The 21,698-nt window shown below is 43.4% G+C and overlaps 1 long non-coding RNA gene across 1 annotated transcript in view; it reads left to right on the top strand.

Moving 5' to 3' along the window:
• Positions 1 to 129: 129 nt before the first annotated feature.
• Positions 130 to 21,698, top strand: part of LOC122166240 — a 38,132-nt gene continuing 16,563 nt past the window's right edge. Inside the window, exons 1-2 of the long non-coding RNA XR_006170741.1 lie at positions 130 to 1,671; positions 4,208 to 4,328. This is a non-coding gene — a long non-coding RNA (uncharacterized LOC122166240). The remainder of the gene's footprint in view (positions 1,672 to 4,207; positions 4,329 to 21,698) is intronic.

Below are 21,698 nucleotides of genomic sequence, written 5' to 3'. Positions count from 1 at the left end.
CTCCTCGTCCCCCCGTGCCCACGCTTGGTCCGTTCACCGCCGACGGTGAAGTGATGTTGCCGGCTCACTTCCCCAGTCTTGGACGTGGGAGCAGGAGGTGTAAGCCACCTCACTGTGGGAGAGTGCAAAGTACCCCCACTTGTAGCACCCAGGGCAGCGAAGGGCAAGGCGGGGGGGAGAAAATGTGAACCACAAGCGTGCTCCTTACCCCTGATGGAGGCACCTCCCTGCCCACGGGGCTGTCCCGCAGCTGTGTTTGAGGGTCTGAGGATGGACCCCTATGGAGAAGCTCCAAACCTGCACCAAACCCTCCTGCCCAGCCTACCCTTGCGAGGTGCTGAAGACAGAGGTAGGCAAACGCTGGATGTGAAGCTTCTGGACCGACAGCCCTCTCCAGATCAGGGATTTTTCCTCAGCTCTGAGTGTCCAAGGGTTTTTGACATTCCATTTCTTGGCACATTCTTCTGCATGAGACTGGCCCCATGCTATGCAGGCACATCCCTTTCCCTTCTGTCTTCACCTAGAAGCTCCCTCAAAGAATTATGTTTGTGCTGATTTGTCACAAAAAGAGAAGCAGCAGACAAAGCACTGAGATCCCAGCGCAGCTTTATTGCTTGGATATTTCTGGCATTTTTAATAATATTATTTATGGGATTATTATTGAAGAGAGTAGGCCTGTGTAGTATCATTTTGTGGTAAACCACATTCATTAATCAGCTACTGAATATATCTTCTTATAGAGATGTTTTATGGGAAGCCAGCCTTTCCCATAAAACCCTTATAACTTCTGTAAATTGCAGTGTCCCTATACATCCAGTTTTGGTCACTGTCTGTGGCATAAGAAAGGGAGGAGACATGCAGCATCCACCGAGAGGGCAAGGGGCAGCCATGCTTGCCTAGTGGCTGCATTGCTGCCGTGGACTAGCAGCTGGTACCTGTTTGAAGCCAGTGCCAGTCATTGCAGGGAGGGTTTGGAGGATCTTTCCAATAGGGCATGCTCATGGGTGTGACTTCCCTGTAGACCAGCCTCTCAAACGCTGAAAACAAATACCATGGATGTCTAGCACCCTTTGTGAAAGTGCTTAAAAGCAGTCAATTTCCTACAGCTCCACATATTCTTGCCGTCTATCTGTTTTCAATTCATTTCTTTAAGCAACAGATCTCGGCCTCAGTCATCTTCCATGGCACTGAGCCCCACCAAATGGACTTCTGGTGTCCATTTTAAGCCTGTTTTGCCAAGTCCTGAGGAATGCCAGAGGTTGTCGCCGTTGCTGCTTGCAGGAGATGTCACCTCCTGAAGGTGGTCCCACAAGCCTTGGTCCCCAAAGTCCTCTTCAGGAAAGAGGATCTACTAGCGTGTTTACTCTTACTCTAAATGAATGACAGGGATATTTATTAAAATGACCTTTTTTTGGTAATTTTTAATCTCTCTCCTTTTTTTTATTTCCTGACGTTTTTTTGTGTGCCACTGACAGCCCTTCAGGTGGAAGTCAGTGTGGTCAGAAGGCAACTTGCCAGCTGCCTATGCCACTGTCTACAGATCCAGCTTGCTGTGCAGACTGCAAGCAAGCACCCAAGATCTGAAGAGACTGTTTAGACTACAGATAATAATTGCTTTCTACACCGGAGGATAAGACATTTCTGACAGAAATCTGCTCAGTTTTTTCCACTGTAAGTGTTTGCTTGTTTGTTTGTTTCCTGTTTGCACACCTTTTTTTCCTGCATTTTTTCTTGGGTTAAGCTTTGATTTCAGATGAGGCTTTGTGAGAACTCCCTATTTCCACTTCTAATCAACTTCGGCAAACTCATTTACTATAAATTTGAAATGACCTGAGATCATGTAAATACAACCAGCCCAAGCTTGCCAGAACCAGGCAATCCCTGTTACCCTCACTTTGCCCTCTTGCAAGGAAAGTGCTGAAGTAGGAGGCTGAGCTCTGTTCTTGTCCATGCAACTGGGGTAGGGCTCCCTGGGTCTGCAAAGCCAAATGTTGTTTGGGGGCTCAAAATGACACAGGAGGCTCGAGTGACCCCCGGTGAGATGGCTGCTGTCTTCCCAGATCCTGATTTATAGGCCCCTATGTTTGCCTTCCTCTGCAGGAGCAAAACAGGACTCATGGAGGCCGTGAGTGGATAGCCTGGGGTCCCCATCCTAGAAAACAAACTGTGAAGAAATAGTCTGATGGATACTAGTGAAAATGAATTAACTGTGGGGAAAATGAATTGACTCCTTTGTTCTTGAGAGCGATCTCTGCTGTCTAAGCAGCATGTGTGGTCTGTGTCATCGATATCAAAGTCATGGTGCCACTTTCTCTGTCTCAAGCCTTAGTGTGAGCTCAGATCTTCTGTACCTCTTTCTGGCCTGTCCTGGTAGTTGAGAAGTGGCTGGGGGAGATGCACTGATGCTGGTGTACTAAAAAATGGACAAGACCTGCTCCAATGCAGGCAGCATGAAATATTGTTGGTCAGTCTCTCCTTTGTATATTCTTCTAAATCTGCTTCCCTGAGATCACTTACTTTGAGATCCTTTACCTGGCTATACAGTGCATGTGAGGACCACTCTGCAGTCCTCCATGGCCTGCTGACATGCTTTGCTGGTGTGATGAGTTTGAAGTAAAAGCCTGATGCTTTCCTTAGGCTGAACCCTGCTCCTTTACTGCTGATGCACAGTCAGCATCGTGCTTTTTGGCTGCAAAATCATGGGATGAGCTGTGGCTGCAGGGTACCGTGAGCTGCTGCAGCTTGCAGCTGGGGTAGCCAGACCAAGCAGGCTGGAGAGATCCTGGCCCTGGGGACTCTGTAAGCATAAACTTGGTTCTTGAGCAATTACCCTTTGGTTAGTAATATTGTAGAGCGGAGTGGAAAAACTGTGGCTTTTTAGCTCATTCTTGTCAACCTGTGAAATGGCAGTGGTGAGGAAGAAAGCTGTTTTTCCTTCCATGGTGGAAGAAAAATATGATGAAAATGTTTGCTTTACTTAAAAAATGTCTAGTGCCAAAGTATCTGAAGATTATTATTACTTGAGTCTCACTGTTGCATTTGTTGGGGAGGGGTGGGAAATAGTATTGCGCATGTTTTGACTTGAGGCAGCTCAGCAGCAGATCACTCCTGACTGTTTCAGGGGCTGATAAGGTGGAACTCAACATTGTCCAGATCTGGGACTGGGCAGCAGTCTTGTTTTCTCTTACCGCAATGTTTCAAAGCTCTGTTGTCAAAAACCGCATGTGCTGTAAGTTTATCTTTTTTCTTCCCCCTCCCTGTCCTGAAAGGAAACCTAAAGAAATCACCTAGCCTTTCTTTTCTTCATTTACAGTTCTCAGTGAGGAGGCAGCAGCCATGCATGGTGTAGTAAGCAGCTCACTTGGGGCACCCAGCATGTGCTAAGCGGTGCAGGTTGCTATGTGCCTGAGGGGAAATGATTGTCTGGCAGTATGAAAGAAGAACCTCGTGGTGGTGGTTGTGCATGCTGTGTAGTTATTTCTTTGTCCAGTGACACCAGGTATCGACGTGGAGCATGCGCTGTTTCTACCCGCTGTTCTTGGGCTGTTCTGTTCTCCAGAAGCACTGAGCTGAGGACTGGAACTAGCCCGTATGTAATCTGTGTTTGATGTTGCAAAGGGTGCAGATCAGACTGGGGCTGATTACTTTCAAATTGAAAACAAACCCAAGTCGCAGCAAATTTCCTAGTTTTTCTATCTGTATTTTAGCACAATGGTTCACCTTGCAATTAGTATCTTAAAATCCTCAGGCAAGTTTTGCCAGTTTTGAATGTTTTCCACACGGACATTATAAAATATTATTCCACACCTCGTGTTCTTAATGTTGCTTTCTACTTTCCTCATCTCACATTAAATGGTAAAAGTAGGTACTTGGATGCTGTGCTATACACACATACACATATATTTGTATATAAATTTAGATCTATATGCGTGCTAGTGCTTTAGCAAGTTAAGATCCTTCAAATTTATCTGACATACATCTATATCTGGCTACAGTTTTTGTCGTGGTAAGCATTTTTTTGCTCACGCAGAATGTCTGTTTGTGATTACTGCTCCTGTTATTATCTATCTCATCTATGTGCTGGATGACAATTAGAGATAGCAGAGACCGCAGCCTACATGGCTCCAATGGCACGGTACCTGGTGTTCCTACTGTATTTTATTTAAAAAAGCTATAATGTAATATATCTTTTCTTTTCTCTTCACAGTATTTTCTGCTCTCCCCGCCTCGTCCTCCTGCAGTCTGGTAATAGCAAGTGCCTTCAGCGTCGAGCAGGGCCCTGCTGCTGGAGCAAAGACAGTGCTTATGGCAGGGGACCTGTGCTCCAGGTAGGGCATTCATGCTACAGGAGGGAAGAAAGGAAAATAGCTGCTTTCCCATGGAAATGGCAGCATCGGGCAGGAACGCCACCTTTATCGTCTGCAGTAAGACTTTGGTACTTGTTGCCAGCCATGAGGGGTCTAGCTTCAAATTTCACTCTTTAAATTAGGAATTGGGCAGGCTTTGGCCACCTATGTCCTAGGTAGGTCTCTGTAGCATTCCCCTGATCAGTGACTTGCCACTGCTTGGGAGCACCTATGGGTGCTAGTGTGTGGGTTTCTTAGCTCCAGCCCCGTGTTTGAGCTCAGCAAGGTGTTTCAGACAGCAGATGGCTTTTGCTGATCCCTGTCAGGTGACTTTGTCTGCACCCTGGACACGTGATGAGTTCTGGTGTTGGTCTGAGGGCTGGGGATCTTGTCGTGCTACAGGCTTGTGGGGAAGAAGCTGCTTCTTTGCCTCTGTGGTGCTTAACAGAGAAAACATCTATAAATGAGTGTGGGAATGGGGCAGATACAGAAACCCATCTTAAGAACCAATTCCTACTGTCAGGGAGACGATCACGTTTACAGCTGAATAGTCTAATGGCCTCGAGGATTGGGCATGTGTTAGTTGTTGAGAGAAATAACTCCTGAAGAACAACTTGTAACAAAACATTCTTAAACGAGTAAAATCCAGAGAAGCTGTTGCCTAAAGCTATGCTGTTTAAAAAATATTATTAAACCTGATTTAAAATAAAGCAGTGGGACAATCAGATCAATTTGACGCCATAATCAAATCAGCAAATAAGCCTGTGTTAGACTGTAGTTAAATTACAAAGTGATTTAAATCACCGAGCCATTAGGCACATACATCAGTAATTAAAATGCATTTGGAGACTATAAAATTGGTATTTCCATATATTTGTTTTTATAAAATTCCAGATGTTTGAGGCCCATTCTGAAGAACCTGACGTAAGACCAGTTTGAGTGAAATAGCTGATGATGGTGTTACATGAGTACCGTTCAAGAACTTCAGAAATTATTTAAAAAAAAGCAGCAACGATCACTTAGTGAGCACTCATCAACAAGGAATATATTCAAACTTTTAGTCATTGTCTCCAATTTCTTCTTTCTTATACTATTTGCCTCCTTGCAAGTTTGAAATTCAGTTTTAACTTTCTGGACTTCATACAGAAAAGTAAACTTGAATAAGCTTGTAGAGAAACCCATCTGACATGCATTTTGAACACTCTTCTTCCCCATTTGTACTTTTTATTTCTTGATACATGCAGATGCGTGCAGGTGATTTAGGAAGAAGGGATGAGGGATGCTCACTCATTTTCAAATGCTGAGTTGCTCGTACAATTTTCCTTTGATCTGTGTGTTTCCCAATTGCTTGTCATAAACAAATATGATACACAAGTGGTGTGTTTTTCTCTTACCTCATTATCTTAATTTCCTTCTAAAGAAATTGCAGTGTGCTAGAGCAGCAGCTTTGCTGAGCAAAAATCTTGCTTGCTAGGTTTATTGCAGACTCTTATTCAGATACGCGTGTTTTTATGTGATATGAAAGTGCTGCGGGCTGAAACTCGGCTGTAAGATTAACCTAGCCAAGGGATCTGACCTTGGCGTCCATGTTGGTGCTTGGTTGTCTGGTTGAAACTGTGTCGTTTTGAAGGAAGCTGTGTCTTGCAACCCATGTTCCCAGTCAATATTTAGCTGGTTTGATTGACTACTGCTAGGGAAAACTTAGATTTGTGTTTGGGATGGAAAAGGTGAGAGCATAATTCTCTGGTTTATTTGTTTAAGATTTCCTCTCTGTAAGGCTTCAGAGCAAACAAAAGTTTGCATAGTTGCTGTAAGTAAGGTTGCCACAGAGGATGTTTTAGATTCAAGATTAATACTTAGGCCTGTGAGAAGAGAGAGAGATTACATTGTTTAGTGAAATTCTGTAACATGGAAAATACAGATACCTTGGTTTACACACTTGTATCCTTAGCTGCTTAAGAGTTACACATTTGGAACTTGAAATTGTGCCTGGTGGAAAAAGATGAACAAAGCTGAAACAAGTCTCCATTGTGGTTCAGCACAGAATGATCCTTGCAATTTCAAATTAAAACCTTAAGAATGATAATGTTAGATCAGATAATAGGTTCTCTTTCACTCGGATTTCTGTCACCTGTGTCTTTTTTCTCCCTTTCTTTCCTCAAGTGCAACATGTCTCTGTGGGCCTTTAGATTTCAGCTGGTGCTGCATTGCACAGGCACCCAGGGAGTGCAGCTAACAAAAGCAGCTCATTCTGGTCTTGGGTCATCAGCTAGGTCGAGCTCAGGCGTCTTATGTTGCCATGCATATGAACAGCTGCTGATCCTTTCTGTCGTGCACCCCAAAGTGACAAAAGTCGCTGTGCCGGCTGGGACGGCCCCAAATCCAAGCGCAGCCGTCCTTGGGGCAGCCACCTTCTCTGCCCTGGGGAGAGGTGGTGACAGCGTCATGCAGGGCTCTGCTCAGCGCGCAGCTCCGGGTGCCATTAGCCGCGCTCCAAGCACACATCCCGTTCCAATTATTCCCAGCACTGGGGTCAGCGACCTCACCCTGCTGTTACATCATCCCATTGCCCATCTTAATAGGGACGTTTCTCTTCTGCCTCCTTCACAAAGGGCCCACTGACAGTTCCCAGGAAACCTTTGTCCGCTCCATTGCAGCTCTCACCCGCTGGGGGCCTCAGCCCTGGGATTCCTCCCTCTGCTTTGTGTCACTAGCCACGGGCATTTTACAGCACCATTAACCCAGGCCCCAGCACAGGCAGGAAGGTTCAAGGCAGTCTGCCTTCCCTCCTACCCAACTTTTTTTTGCCTTTTTTTTTTTTTTTTTTTTTTTTTTTTTTTTGCCTTTTACTATAGAAATATCATCTTCCAGTCTTGGCTATTAAAATTCGGTGTGCTCCGACACAAATGGAAAAAGTGAGGAAGGAAATCTTAGGGTGAGGCATGATATTGAGTGATGTTAGCCTTGGCTCGTGTGTTGTGCAGAGTGATCTTCAGCCCTGAAGATTATCTCATTGTGGTTCACCTGAGGTGTAATTAGCCTCCAAAGTGATCTGAGAGGCTCCAGGAATGTGCAAGATGTGCGTATCTGTGATTGCTGTTCCCACGTTTAGGCTGCCCAGATTTAGGGATTGAACCGTTCTTCTCTGTGAAGAGCAGGGAAGAGCCTAATTGAAATAGAAAATTGCTTTTGTTCTTCGGCCATATGCTATGTATGGAGAACATTTGGCCGGTATTTGGTTGCAAGTTCCCCTGGATGGCTTTTGCACTAGGTCTGTGTCTCCCAGTGCACTTGTGCAGGTTATTTTAATATCCTTACTCATGCTCTGAGTGGGACTGGCAAAACCGAAAGGTTTAGCTCTTCAGACTGCAAAGCCAAAATAATCAGGCTTTAAAAAGTAATCTCATTGGACATACTCATCTGTGCTTTGAACTGTTTTGACAACAGATTTCATCCCCCTTGCTATCTCCCAGAGTTCCAGACACAACTGAGCTCACTTCTCGCTAGAAACCAGAGCCGGTCTGCAGTACATATTTCATTAGGGAGAAGTCAGGGACTGGGTAAAAGGCTAGTAGACATAAATATGCATTATGGTGTTCAAAGCATTCTTTTTCCCCCTTGAAGTATTTCTTAGACCAGTTAGGTGAGAAATTCATTATATGTGAGGATTTTGTAATAGCAAAGTGAATTAGCTGTTTGCAGACCTGCTTCCCTCTGTAAATCGGAACGTGCCATGCGACAGTGGGCCGGATTTTACTGTTCTAGGCATTACTGATATAGCTGTTTATTCTCTGAGCCTGGAAGAGATCCAGCAGGATTTAGTTTTATGAGGTTTAATGTAAAGGTGTTGTATTTCATGAGATGAAATCATAACACAGCGGGTTTGCAAGAATTCTGAAAGATTATTTTTTCAGAGTGTTGGCAAGCACAATTCTCCTGTGAATTACGTGTCTGAAAGAGAAATGTAGATCTTCTTTCATTGGGTTGAAATGATAAGTAATCCTTAATCCTTCCTAGATGGCCTGTGTCATTAATGCTGGCCATGCACGCAAATGTGTGCAGGTAACAGCTTTAATTCTGTAATGCTATGCTGTGCGTGGCTGTGTCTCTAGCTATAGGAGCTATCCACAAATTTGAAACGCCTGCTGTTATTTTTGGGATGTGTCTCTGAATTCAGCTTTTTGCTAGCCCTCTTGGTTTTGTGAAGAAGGGAGAAAAGCATCTGGCATCTCTGACCTATTTATAGCTGTAGAGGGCCTAATAATATTATTTACTGCATCTGCAATGTGTCCATGAATACTTTTATTGAGCATGATCAGAAGATTTTCCCTGGACTGTTTAACTGCGGAGAATGACTATTGAGCAGTTACTTGAGGTTTCCCTCCTTATGTTTCCTCATATATTAAGCAGATGATATCTCACTGATTTAATGGCGGCAAATCCCAGCTACTTTTCTCTGCTATATAGCAGTCACCCCATTTAATTTGCTTTGTTCTGGGAAAGCAGAAGGATGGCTCGAGGAAGAGGCTCAAGGCTGGGAAAAACCTGGCTTCCATTTTCAACTTTGCTTAATTCAGTGTGATTTTGAACAAATCATTGTATCTCTCTGCATATGTTTTGTTTTCTATTAAAGGGGCTTAAGAAAATCTGCTTGCCCCAGAGGGACATTGTTAGACTCAGTTCACTAATTCCTACCCCAAGGCCCTTTCAGTCTCCTGCAGTACTGAGCTCTGGAACTTACCTTATTATTTAGCCCAGCATGGGGGAGATATTCAGCCCTGTTATCAGTCTAAGCGAAGCTCTGTTTGGGCTGGATGAATGGTCACAGGTAAAACAAAATCCTCGGTTGTGCTTTTTTAGGACAATGTATCTTCAGCCTATGAGGAAAGCTTGCATCTTGCTGCTTACAGATTTCTAAACATACTTGGGGTTTTGCATATGAAATACATATTTCATAAGGAGAGGGCAAATGCTGACTACTTAACACAGGTCTGATTTAGGAGCTGGTTTAGAGCATTTACATCATAACGTACTCTTGAACTTGGGTCACCCACTGGAAGCATCGTATTGTTGGCATCACAGATGGTCAGAAGAGGCAGTGTATCTGTTACTTTGCCCTTCTGTTTGTACTTGGAGGTGACAGAAATATGTAGCTGTGCTACTTTTCTGTTTAAATTTACACAGAACCATTTGCAGAGGGGACCTTGCACACTGAGCCTCTTGTTGTAGCTGGGAGCTTAAACTCAAAATGTCTTTCAGACTGGCATCCATTAATCAAGCACTGCTTTTGAAGACGTAAATCTGATATCCCTGATTATGATTTTTTCTGTATTGATTTCAGTGCAGTATGTTCTTGTGTCCTTTGGCAGTTGCAAGTCCCACTGATGGAGTGAATCTCCTGCCTCCCCCTCTAAGAAAAAAAAAGAGAATGGTACTGACTTGGTATCTTATCTATGGCACATAGATAAGAAATTTCCTCTATGTTTTGCATTATCGTTAAGAACCATCACATAAAAACACTTAGGGAAATATTACAAGTTAGTATGGAGTAACTAATTTTTAGCTCTGAACACCATATAAGGAAGAAGTAGATGAGGCTCTCAGATGGCTGGAAGGAGCCAGCCATGCACAGACCCTGGTCTCTGTGTGAAACGTGAGCTGGCCTTGTATCTGCTGAATGGATAACAAAGCCTCCTGCAGGTCTTATGCCCTGCTTCATGAGATTCTGATGATAATATAAAACCTGATACAGACGATGGAATAGATACTGAGAGGTGATGATCTGATAGTCCTGGGCTCTACATGGCCCTGTTTGGTGAGAAGTCTTGGACCAGGTGGTCTCCAGTGGTCGGTCTCCCCACCTCAACCGTTCTGGGCTTCGGTGCATTTCTGAAGCCATGAGAAGTATGGCTGTGTGGGGCAGTTGGAGCCAGCAGTGCCTTAGGAGAAACTGGTTCTCAGAAGTCTAGAGTCACCATTCATGAGCATTTTAACTGCCTGGTTTTTGAGACTCTGGAATACCGCAAATACACAGACTCATATTGTGGAAGCATGTAAAATGGAACATCCTCTGGTAAAAATAAATCAAACAAAGAAAGCCTGCCTGTCTCATAACAACAGCACAATGAAACATGAAATGTTCCTTTCCTTGAAACTCCAATTTTCTGTGATTTATTTTGCCAGTCTGTAATCAGAAATAGCTGCTCCATCAGAGTAGGGAATGCAAGTAGAACTGAGGTCAGAGTTTGACACCAAAGTGATGTATGAGCTGGAGTCAAGGAGGAATTCTGAGATCCCAGAATAGAAAACATGCTGTAAATATTAAATTCAAGGTGAGAGGAGTTGCAAATACTTCAAATTATGGGTTCTAGGGGAAAGTGAAAAGATGATTTCCAGAAGATAGCCAATATCAGAGCCATCATTAATCCCTAGTGGGCACCTAGAATAGCACACTGAAGTGCTTTCTGATCAGGTTTTTCAATTTTGGCTGGTCTGTATACAAGAACAAGATCAGTAATGAAAAGTGTTATTCTTTGCTAGTGGCCCTGAGAGGAGAATTTGACTCTGAAAATGCTGGGAGGACACAATAGTTTTCAGGAATTGGATTCTTAAAAAATAAAACAACGACAACAAAAAAAACCCAGCTTCTAAAGTATGGAAAAACACTGCATTTTCATCTGCTCTGGGGATGAAACATATAGGGTTTCAGAGGAGATGAAGCCTCCTGACTGTGCTGAATCCCATCCTTCCCCTAACAAATTTCAGGCCATTTGTTCATAGAGCACACTCCAGCCAAATCCCCCAGTTCCTGGGGGTAATGGCGCTCTTTGGACACAGTCTGCCATTGGTTAAGCGCTTTGCTGTGAGGAGCCCTTTTTTATTGCACTGAATTGCTCAAGCTTTGCTGGAAATCCGAGGCTTTGTCTGTGTGCATGTGCATGGATACACTTGTAATAATTCTGTATTTAACTGTTCCCCTGTGTGTGTATATGAATGTATCTGTGTACAGACATACTCTCTGTGTATATTCACATTCTGATTGTGTGCAAGTACACACAGAAGACAGATTGAATGCAGAAGTTGCTTTCTTTTCCATTTTATGCAGCTAAAGAAAAAGCATGCTCAGCACGGTTGTAGTGCATCTTTACAGTTTTTTCTCTTTTATTTAGGAAGGCAAATATATATATGTGTGTATATTAGTGCAAAAATGCATAGACAACTGTTCATAAGCAGTGTATCTGACTTCCTTACCAAACAGCCTGTGTCCCCTGCAGTAATCAGTAGTTCCAAGCAGTGCAAGTGTACGCTGATGCAGAAAGTGTTCTGGAATAGAAGGAAGGTTTTTTTTTCTTATTTCCCCTTTTCTTTTTCCTGAGATTTGTATGCTTGTCCTTGCAATGAAAATCAAGAGGTTAAATAGGTGGCTTTTTTTTTTTTTTTTTTTTTTTTTTTTTTTTTTTTTTTTTTTTTTTGTAATTCATCATTGTTTCCATTGCAAGAACATCCCAAACTTTTGGAATGTATCTGCTCAGTTACTGTGCACTTGGGTTTCACCGTCATATTGCCATAACAATTCTCCCTGCATGAGCAGTACATGCTGGAGTGATTGATGAGATGCTCGTTCAGCCCAGGAAGAACAATTTACTGGGATAATTGGCCCATGATTTCATAGAAGTATGTAGGATGTCCGACAGATAAAAGATGCTTTGCATCTGATTATAATCCCTTGAAGCAGTTCTTCTGCACTGACTGGAAGCCATGTAAAACATGGGTACGTCTGTGAAATCCAAATCAGGCTCCTTTATTTTAGCTGACACCTAAGGAAGAGAGAAGCTGCTATAAACAAGTGTAACTCCTGAAGCTTGGAAGTACTGTCTTTGATGGCTTCTATGGAATAAGGCAGGAGCTGTGGATGACTTAGTACTGCGCAGGAGCCTTTTCTACTACGGTTTAAAACAGAAATCTTATTGACTGTAGTTTCATGAGGCAAGTTGGAGCAGGTGCACTCAATATCCACTACCCATAGCAACAGTCATATCAGACAAACAGTTTTTGAAATGTGGCGATCTGGTTGTGAGCTGCATAAAAAGCAGATGATGGAATGCTCTGCTCCTGCACTTGTCTGTGACTTCCTTCTTTTTCTTACTTCAACCCTTTGTCTTTAATACAGAAGCAGAAGTTTCTGGGAGGCTTGCTTGTTTTCTGTCCCAAAATTTGCATAGTGACACAGAGGCTGCAGGTCCACTGTGTAGGCTGGGCATTAGCTGTCGTGGTAAGATTTGCAGTCCTGAATCTCATAAGTGATTTGTAGTGAGTGTTGTGCAAATAACCAGCTACTATGTACGATGGCATAATGACAATGCAATGGGGAGCAAAGCATATCCATAGGACACCATTTGCCTCTATCCTCTCCTCAGTTTATTCTCCAGTCACCAGTTGCTCTAGCATACCCAAGATGGTGTGTGATTGCTAAGGCCATCATCTCTGATTCTGCCTCCCACTCCCCAGAAGTGGCCCTGCTGCATATCCAGTTGTGCTGGCCGTCCAAACCAGTGCCGGAGCCTCTGAAGACACTGTGCCTTTCCAAAACTACGTGGTGAAGATCATGTACCTTTGCAGACCTGTGCTAGTAGCCAAAGGGGCTGCCTATATTGATTTACTAGCAGGGCTTGGGAGAGGGCTGTGGGAGCTGGTGGGAACCTCAGCTCAGTAATTTCTTGGACTCTGCAAGGGAATGTGTGTATCTGCCTGGAGGGAGAAAGAAAGCTAGGGTTTTAAGGAAGATCACAATCTGATTTCTCTTCAGTCTGTGAAAATAATACACTTATGCAGAGCAACCTCTAGCTGTAGGGTTTTCAGTTTCCGCTTGCTTCCAGTGAAGATGTTTGAAGTGTTTTCTCTATGGTACAGTATGTACAAAGTTTCGTTGATGGATTAGGTAATGTTTGAATTTTGTATGAAAATGTGTGCAATTATCTCTCAGAGCTAAAGGAAAGGCCAACACATCCATCTTTGATCAAATACACATGCTTTTATTTTCCGCTGTGCTGCACACACAAGATTTAGTGATTTTTAAGTTGTACTTGTGTAGAGATTGCATGGCACATAGAGCAAGCTTTTCAGTAAATGAAACTACACAATCTGGTGTTAATGAACCACTGAAAACTCCTGCATTTTCTGATACACAGTTCAAGTGCCTTTGGAAGCTTGATCTAGCTGCATGGGTTTTGATTTTCATTTCCAAAAGGTGCTAATGGAGTAAACAAGTTCTAAATATTGGAGAAAACATATTTGGCTAGTAGAAATTCTTGAAGCCCATTTCTCTTTGCAAACCTCACACTGGTGATTAAGACTGAAGAATACTTTAAGCCTTTTGTCTGCAAGGTACACGTCTTACGTAGGGTTCTGTTTTAATTTACTGCACTTGCATGCAGGTTTTTCAAACTAGTCACAGTGGTCTCCTATAAATCACAAGAAATAGTCCACCCTCAATACCCTTTCCAGCCCTACACAGTGAGTCAAGGCTTGTCAAAGACCATTTTAGAAATCTTGAATAAATCTGACATTATGTTGAGACAGCTGTTAAATATATTTCTTTCTTTCCCCCCCTGGTTTCCTTTCCCTCACTATGAACAATGCAATTGGTTTAGTGCTATTTTTAGCCTGACTTTTCATTTCAGTCAGATGTATTCCTACCTTCCATGAAAACTTAAGTTAATTTATTCTAACATGAAAAATACTGGGAAAGTCTCTACCCCCCACAAAAGATTTTACAAGCTGAACTGGAAGCTGGCTTTTGCGCATACACACTCCAGATGCCCACGTCCACCATTAAAGGAGTGAAATTGGATTTCAGGGTGCAGCCTTACTTTTATGCACCTCTTCCTTCGTAACAAATGTCTCTTCTAAACAAAAATGCTGGCAGCTGTTGGAAAACTAGCGTTTGTGTCTGAGGGCAGTTTGCTGTAGTCTGCAGAAGGGATGGTGGGAGTCTGCTGATTTTCTTACTTCATTAATAGGTTTTTGTCTAGCATGAGAGAGTGATGGTTTTTTGTGTTTTGTTTTGTTTTGTTCCTGTTTTTGAAGACAAGATAGTGAGAAACTTTGGCTCCTCCTGGAGGTATTCAAGGCCAGACTGGATGGGCTCTGGGCAACTTGGTCTAGTTGGTGGCAACCTTGCCAATAGCAGGGAGTTGGAACAGATGATCTTTAAGGTCTCTTCCAACTCAAGCTATTCTGTGAAAAACAGAGGTGTCCTCTTGCTGTCATGGATAACCCAGTGATGTATCTGATGCCAGTGGAAGTTTTGGTGCTTGTTTTGAGAGGCAGTGACTAGACCACACTTAAGCTAGTGAGAAGCTTTTTCTGTCCTCTGGAAGTGCCCCTTTGTTCTCTACTCCACGTTTCCACCTGTAGAATCATAGAATGGCCTGGGTTGAAAAGGACCACAGTGATCACCTAGCTTCAACTCCTGCTGTGTGCAGGGTCACCAACCAGCAGACCAGGCTGCCCAGAGCCACATCCAGCCTGGCTTTGAATGCCTGCAGGGATGGGGCATCCACAGCCTCCTTGGGCAACCTGTTCCAGTGCCTCACCACCCTCTGGGTGAAAAACTGCCTCCTAATATCCAACCTAAACCACCCCTGTCTCAGTTTAAAACCACTCCCCCTTATGCTATCACTATCCATCCTTGTAAACAGCTCTTTCCCCTCCTGTTCATAAGCTCCCTTCAAATATTGGCAGGCCACAATGAGGTCTCACCAGAGCCTTCTCTTCTCCAAGCTAAACAAGCCCAGTTCCCTCAACCTTTTTTCATAGGAGAGCTGCTCCAGCCCTCTGCTCATCTCAGTGCCCTCCTCTTGACCAAGAGCTCCATCTCTCTCTTGTTCTGGGGGCCCCAGGCCTGGACGCAGCGCTGCAGATGGGGCCTCACAAGAGCTGAGCAGAGGGGGACGATCACCTCCCTCTCCTGCTGGCCGCCCCTTTTTCATGCAGCCCAGAACACAGTTGGTCACAGTTGGCTGCAAGTGCACACTGCTGGCTCACATTCAGCAGGAGAGAAATTCAAACAGGCTTCACAGGAGTTCAGACAAGGCACACTTTTGGGTGAGGGTGAGGATCCACTCCTTTGAGCTCTGGTATTTGGGCAAAGACTTCTGTTCTCAAGCGATGCTCTGGCTAATGGTGCTCATTGTTGAGTCAGAAACAGGACAAATGGGGTGGGCTGATGTATCCTGGCTGTGCTCATAGCTAGACGTATGGTACACTCTGCTTTGAATTTCAGAGTGAAGGAATAACCTCACTAGCTTGGGAAAAAAAAACAAAAAAAACCAAAAAACACTATAACTAAATCCTCTATTGTTGCCTTTCCAAAGGGGATTAAATGAGACAATAACCAATAAAAAATACACAGAGTTTATGAGTCTGTCTTCAACTGGAGTTTAAACAAAGAGGTCTGGGCTTTTAAAGTGCCTCCTCAAATGTGCAGCTCTCTGGGAATGTCTTCTCCCAGAACTTGCCTGGCATCGCAACAGAGAGTGCTTTTTCCCTGGATACAGTGGCCAGGGAAGTGAGGCATATGATGAGGTGGCAGTGACAAGCGGCTCCGTCCCCCTGTGTCTCTGTGTGTGGCCAGCACTGCTAGCGGGTTAGAAGCCCATGCACCAAACAGCTTGGGCATCCTGGCCTACTGTGCTTTGCGTTGATGGGATGGATATCCCATCTTCACTTTGGGGTGCTGAAGCAGGGAGCTGAGCTGCTTTGCATTCATTGCCACCCTGCTTTACATTCTGCAGTGCATGGGACAAGTGGACATTTGTGCTGTGTCTATGGCCCTCCCAATTGTAGACTTCCTGAGATCAGAGGGAGTAAAGCCCTGCCAGGTATTAGACCTTCTAGCATCTAGTAGTGACTAATAAACATGAACTGCAAATGTGGTGGTGTAAGTGTACCTGTTGCCTTGGATCTTTTCTAGTATTAATTACTGACAATTGCTGATTGTGGTAATGCACCTTTTCTTTTCTCCTTGTCTTTTAATGCAGAGATGCCAGACCAGTTAAAGAAAAAAAGAAAGGCAAATTTCTGTTGGAACCCCCATTTTGAGCTGCATATTTACAAGCGCAGAATGATACTATTTGCCTACTGTATGCTTTTAAACATGTATTTCTACAGCCACAAATACCAGATCATAATATTTTAAATAAGAAAAACCCTCACATCTGGGGAAAATGAAAAAATGGAGCCCTAGCAGTGCACAAACTAGGGTTTGTACGGAACTCAGATGTTTTTGGGAGCCAATAGATATAAAGATCAGTGTTCATGTGATAAAGTTCAAATTCAGTATTCCCACTGTTTGTGTTTTAGACAGAAGCAGAAACTCTGCAGTCTGACACTATCTGGCATCAGCTCGAACTTCAATAATTTGACATCTCTCTGTTTACATCAGTATCCCAGGGCAAAGCAGCTCCCTATGATGTACTTTTCACTCCAAATTCATATCTTAGATTTTTCATGCCTATGATAATGACTAAAGTAGCTGATTAGCAAAGGCAATCCTCTTTCTCTTTTCCCTGGCCCTTATTCTTTCTTGACTATACTTTGTTTTCTCTCCTGTTTGATTTTACAGTAGTACTGCATCAAATGTTACTCATAATCTTTTGTCCTCAGCATTTCAAATGCCTTTCACAGAGACAGTCTATGAAGTGCCCATATACTTCTGCAGGTGTGAAATTCTGACCCCACTGTGGTCTCATTTGCAATGTGGTTTGAGCTCTAGCAGTCTTTTGCTCTGTGTTTTCCCACTGCACAGATTTCTGGGGGGAGTTAGGAGTGAGAAGGATGTATAAAGAGAACTATCTGAAATATGCTGCTTTTCTCATCCTCCATTCTCACTATCACCCCAACCTCTGTTCATGCACGCTCCTTATATGCAAAATTAGCTAATAGTATAACACAGCTTGTGAATTATTAAACCAACCTTTTATTAATGTTAAGTCTTTCTCTTACTATACAAATATCTGGAAAATATTCTGTAGATACACCACAAATTGCTTTATAATTTTTTATTTGTGTTACTTTGTTCCCTTCCCCTAGATCCACAAGAATATTGTTCAAATCCTAATTCTATGGTGTGTCTCTCCAGAATAAAATATAATGTTCAATTATGCATTCCATTTGCAAAGTTCTGGATGCATCACCGTGCATTACATAAATTAAACAATATGTTTTAAAGAAGAAACAGAAAGAAAGGATATGACATATAAAAGTAATGGAAGAAGAGCCTCTGTTTAAAGTCAGAGGATGTAAAGTAAATCAAACAGAAGTCAACTGTCTTAAAAATGGAAAAAAGATAAGTTCAGGAGTAATCTCAGGTAGCTGTTGTGAAGATTTTATTACATACATGTTTTGTATACCCATTCCATACACCTGCAGAGGTATATGGGCATTTCATAGACTCACAGAATGGCTTGGATTGGAAGACACCCCAAGGATCATCAAGTTCCAAACCCCCTGCCACAGCCCAACCACTAGATCAAGTACTAGATCAGATTGTCCAGGGCCCCATCCAACCTGGCCTTAAATATCTTCAGGGATGGAACTTCCATAGCCTCCCTGGGTAACCTGTTCCAGCACCTCACCACTCCCTCAGTAAAAAAAACCTTCCCCTACATCTAATCTAAATCTCCCCTCTTTAGTTTAAAGCTATTCTCCCTTGTCCTATCACAATCTGCCCTTGTAAAAGGCTGATTTCCTTCATGTTTATGAACTCCCTTAAATACTGGAAGGCCAGAATGAGGTCTCCCTGCAGCCTTTTCTTTCCTGGTTCCTTCATCCTGTCTTCACAGAAGAGGTGCTCCAGCTCTCCGATCATTTTCATAGCCTTCTTCTGGACCGTCTCCAAAAGCTCCGCATCCTTCCTGTGTTGGGGGCTCCAGACCTGGATGCAGTACTCCAACTGAGGCCTTGCAAGGGCAGAGTAGAAGGGGATAGTCACCTGCCTGTCCCTGCTGGCCACCCCTCTTTTGATGGAGCCCAGGATACCACTGGCCTTCTGGGCTGCAAGCACAAACCGCTGGCACGTGTTCAGTTTTTCATCAACCGGGCCCCTATGTCATTTTCAGCAGGACTGCTCCCAAGGAATTCTTCTCCGTTTGTGTACATGACCCAGGAGCAAAACCTTGCACTTTGCTTTGTTGAACCTCATTAGGTCCACAAGGTCCCACCTTTCGAGTTTGTCAAGGTCCCTCTGGATGGCTTTCCTTCCTTTTGTTGTATCAACCACATTGCTCAGCTTGCTGTCATCAGAGGTGTGTTCCACTTTGCTCTGTAAGTCCCTTAAAATTTTGCCTCTGGAAGGCTTTCTTTATTGTGGGCTCTAACAACTGTTACGGCACTGATTGCTCCTTGAGGTTTCTCTCCAGCAAGAAAACCTGAATAAGACTGTGGCTTCTCCTTCTGTTTAGATTTGTAAAAGCATAATTATTGTGAATTGTTTTCCCCTTACTCTGAGTTGGTGCTTTGATGCAGCACCTGCTTTGAAGCTGAATGAGTGAGTCCTTTTGTCATTCAGCATAGTGAAATCTCCCTGATGGCATTGCCCAAAATATGCTGTGTTCTCTCAGAAGCCTCTTCAGCTTTCTTGTGGCACTTTTTGTTGTGAGTTACAAGAGCCTGGTGGGTTTGGCACTCCTTGCAGTGGGAGTTGCTGAGGCCAGGACTGGGGCTTCCTCTTGGGTAATGAAGAGACCTGATGAAAGCCCTATGTTGAGCACTGAGGCTCTGAAGTCTGCTAATTGAGGCAAGGCAAACACAGGGCATTAATTAGCTTTAAATTCAGAGTGTAAAAATGTCTTCAAAGTGAGCCTGAGCACAAAAAAAGATGTTTGCTCTTCAGTGCAGATGCCTTGAACGTTACTGACATTGGATGAGCAAGCTCTGGAGAGTTAGAAGCTAGGAAGAACGATTACTTCCTTCTCCCCTGGGACACAACCAAAGTATCAACACCCCTTGGTGTTTTTCCACAGAGGGTCTTTGCCAGCCAGGTTTGCTAGAAAGAGCATTTCAAGCATTCTTCCTCAGCACATCTCCTTTTTTTCAGGAAAGTGCAGTGATTCTTTCCTTGACACCTCACCCAGTGCTCTTGGCAAAACTGTCAAATGCGTCATTGCAATGGGAGGCTCCTCATCTCAGCTGCAGCAGTAAGAACTGGCTGGGAAGTGGGGGCCAATCCTCAGAGGACCTGTTGCAGAGTATTCTCAGTGGAAATCCTTTGACTCTGGAGCTTTTTTGCTCTGGCAAGCTCCCTTCGCCTGTTTGGATGCAATGAGAGTTCAAGACACATAGCTTTTGTTTGGTTATCCTGGAGGGAACTCTTTGCTTTTCATTTAGCTGAAATGCTGGGTGGTAGAGAGGAGAGTGCTTCAGGCTGCACTGGTGTTTGCCTTGTGTGAGGGTGCCTTTTGGTAGCCCTATGACTTCTGAGCTGGGTGTTCACACCACAGGAGTGGTATAGACAAGCAGAGGTTTAGGTACTTGAGGGAAATGTAACATTTCCCCACTCTCTATTTGTAGATGGGAATCAGATATTCTTACTTGTATTTTCACCCCAGTTTCCTCCCAGTGGTTTCCAGTGCTTTTTCCTTCACCAATACTCATCTATTTTGTGCTTCTCCTCTCTGGATCTTCTGCCACAGTGTCACATGGCCTTTACTCACCTCAAGAACTTTCAGGCTGTTAGGAAAGAAAAGTAGTTGGAAGATTGATTGCTGTACAGGAAACCACAGAAGTCCTTACAGGAAGAATTACATGAGTGCAAGGAAAATAACGGCAAGAAAATGTGCAGTCTGGAACACTATAAAAATGGCGATGGGGAGGACAGCTTTGACTGATAGAAAGTTTGATTATTTGTATAATATTCCTGCATGAAGTGGTGCTTGTAGAAGGCTAGTTGTAGAATAGCTCTGAGAAGACAATATACAATGTTTCCTTATTCATGGATCTGAGAGAGACCTTGGTTTTTAAAAATGCTTTTAAATGATGGCATATGAAGAGTGAGAAAATGCACAAACCAGAATACAGTGTAGCATCAACTCTGATGACTTTTTCAAAATCAAATGTGTCATATTCTAGATTATTTCAGTATGTCTTATAGGATGTGATACAAATAAAACATGTACTCAGCATAGAAAGCACAACAAAGTGATCTGATATGTTAACACAATCTCACCAGCCTGGCATGTTGGAACAAACAAGGAAGAAGTATGATTTCAGGAACATCACAAGAAAATTCATAGAATGGCTTGGTTTGAAAGGGGCCTTAAGGACCAGCATGTGACAGATAAGAAAACAGGAAGACAACCTTGCACTTGGCCTTGTTGAACCTCATCAAGTCTATGTGGACCTACTTCTCAAACTCCCAGTCCCTTCTGCCTGCCTGCCTTTTGTTGTATCAGCTGCATCATTCTGTTGAATAGTCCAGCCTTCAAAACCATTTCTTTCCAGTTTAGAGACAAAATGTGATGCGGGACCATGTCAAAGGCCTTGTACAAGTCCAGGTAGACAACATCAGTTGCTTCACATGACAGCCATGACTTCGCAGATATGAGGGAGAGCAGCTTGGCAACCACGTCAGCCAGTTCCTTCAGGACTCTGGGATGCATGTCATCCAGCTCCATAGACTTGTATACATTCAGCCTCATAAGGTGGTCTCAGACTTGCTCTTCTCTTGCAGAAGGAGGTGCTCTGCTCCCCAACTCCCACCCAAAGCTTTAGGGTTGGAAGAGAACTGGGAAGCCTAAGAGATATTGAAGACTGAAGCAAAGAACTTGAGTACTTCAACTTTCTCCATGTCTGTTGTAGTCAGTTCTTCCTTTTCATTTACTAGAAACCACTAAACCACTGAAGATTTGCTGTCCCATGAAGGCTGCTCTTCAAAACTGAGGAGTAGCAGGAGTTCTAGAATCTGAGATATTTATTTTCTTTCAAACTCCTTAAGTTTCTGGAGAAAAACTTCAGGGGACCATCAACCCTGAACACTGAAGACCTTTTGAAATAGCAGGGGATCTTTCACTGACTTAGTTTCACTTCTAGCACCACTCCTTCAATCAAAAGATCAGATAACTATGTGCAGTAATTATTCCTTCCTCCATGTAATAGCTGGGTGATTTCTAACAAACTCACAAGCTGCTGTAAGTACAATCATGTTTCCCTGAGCTTCACTATGGTTTTATTGGCAATTTGGATTAAAATCACAGTTCCCTCTGAACCAAGTGGGTTATCCCAGTGTGCTAATGCTTCATCAAACAAAACAAAACAAAACAAAACAAAACAAAACAAAACAAAACAAAACAAAAC

This window comes from Centrocercus urophasianus, unplaced genomic scaffold (genome assembly GCF_019232065.1).
Source record: "Centrocercus urophasianus isolate 14NV4802_14NV808 unplaced genomic scaffold, USGS_Curo_1.0 seq_32, whole genome shotgun sequence".
Taxonomy (NCBI): domain Eukaryota; kingdom Metazoa; phylum Chordata; class Aves; order Galliformes; family Phasianidae; genus Centrocercus; species Centrocercus urophasianus.
This window is presented reverse-complemented; position numbering and strand designations above follow the sequence as displayed.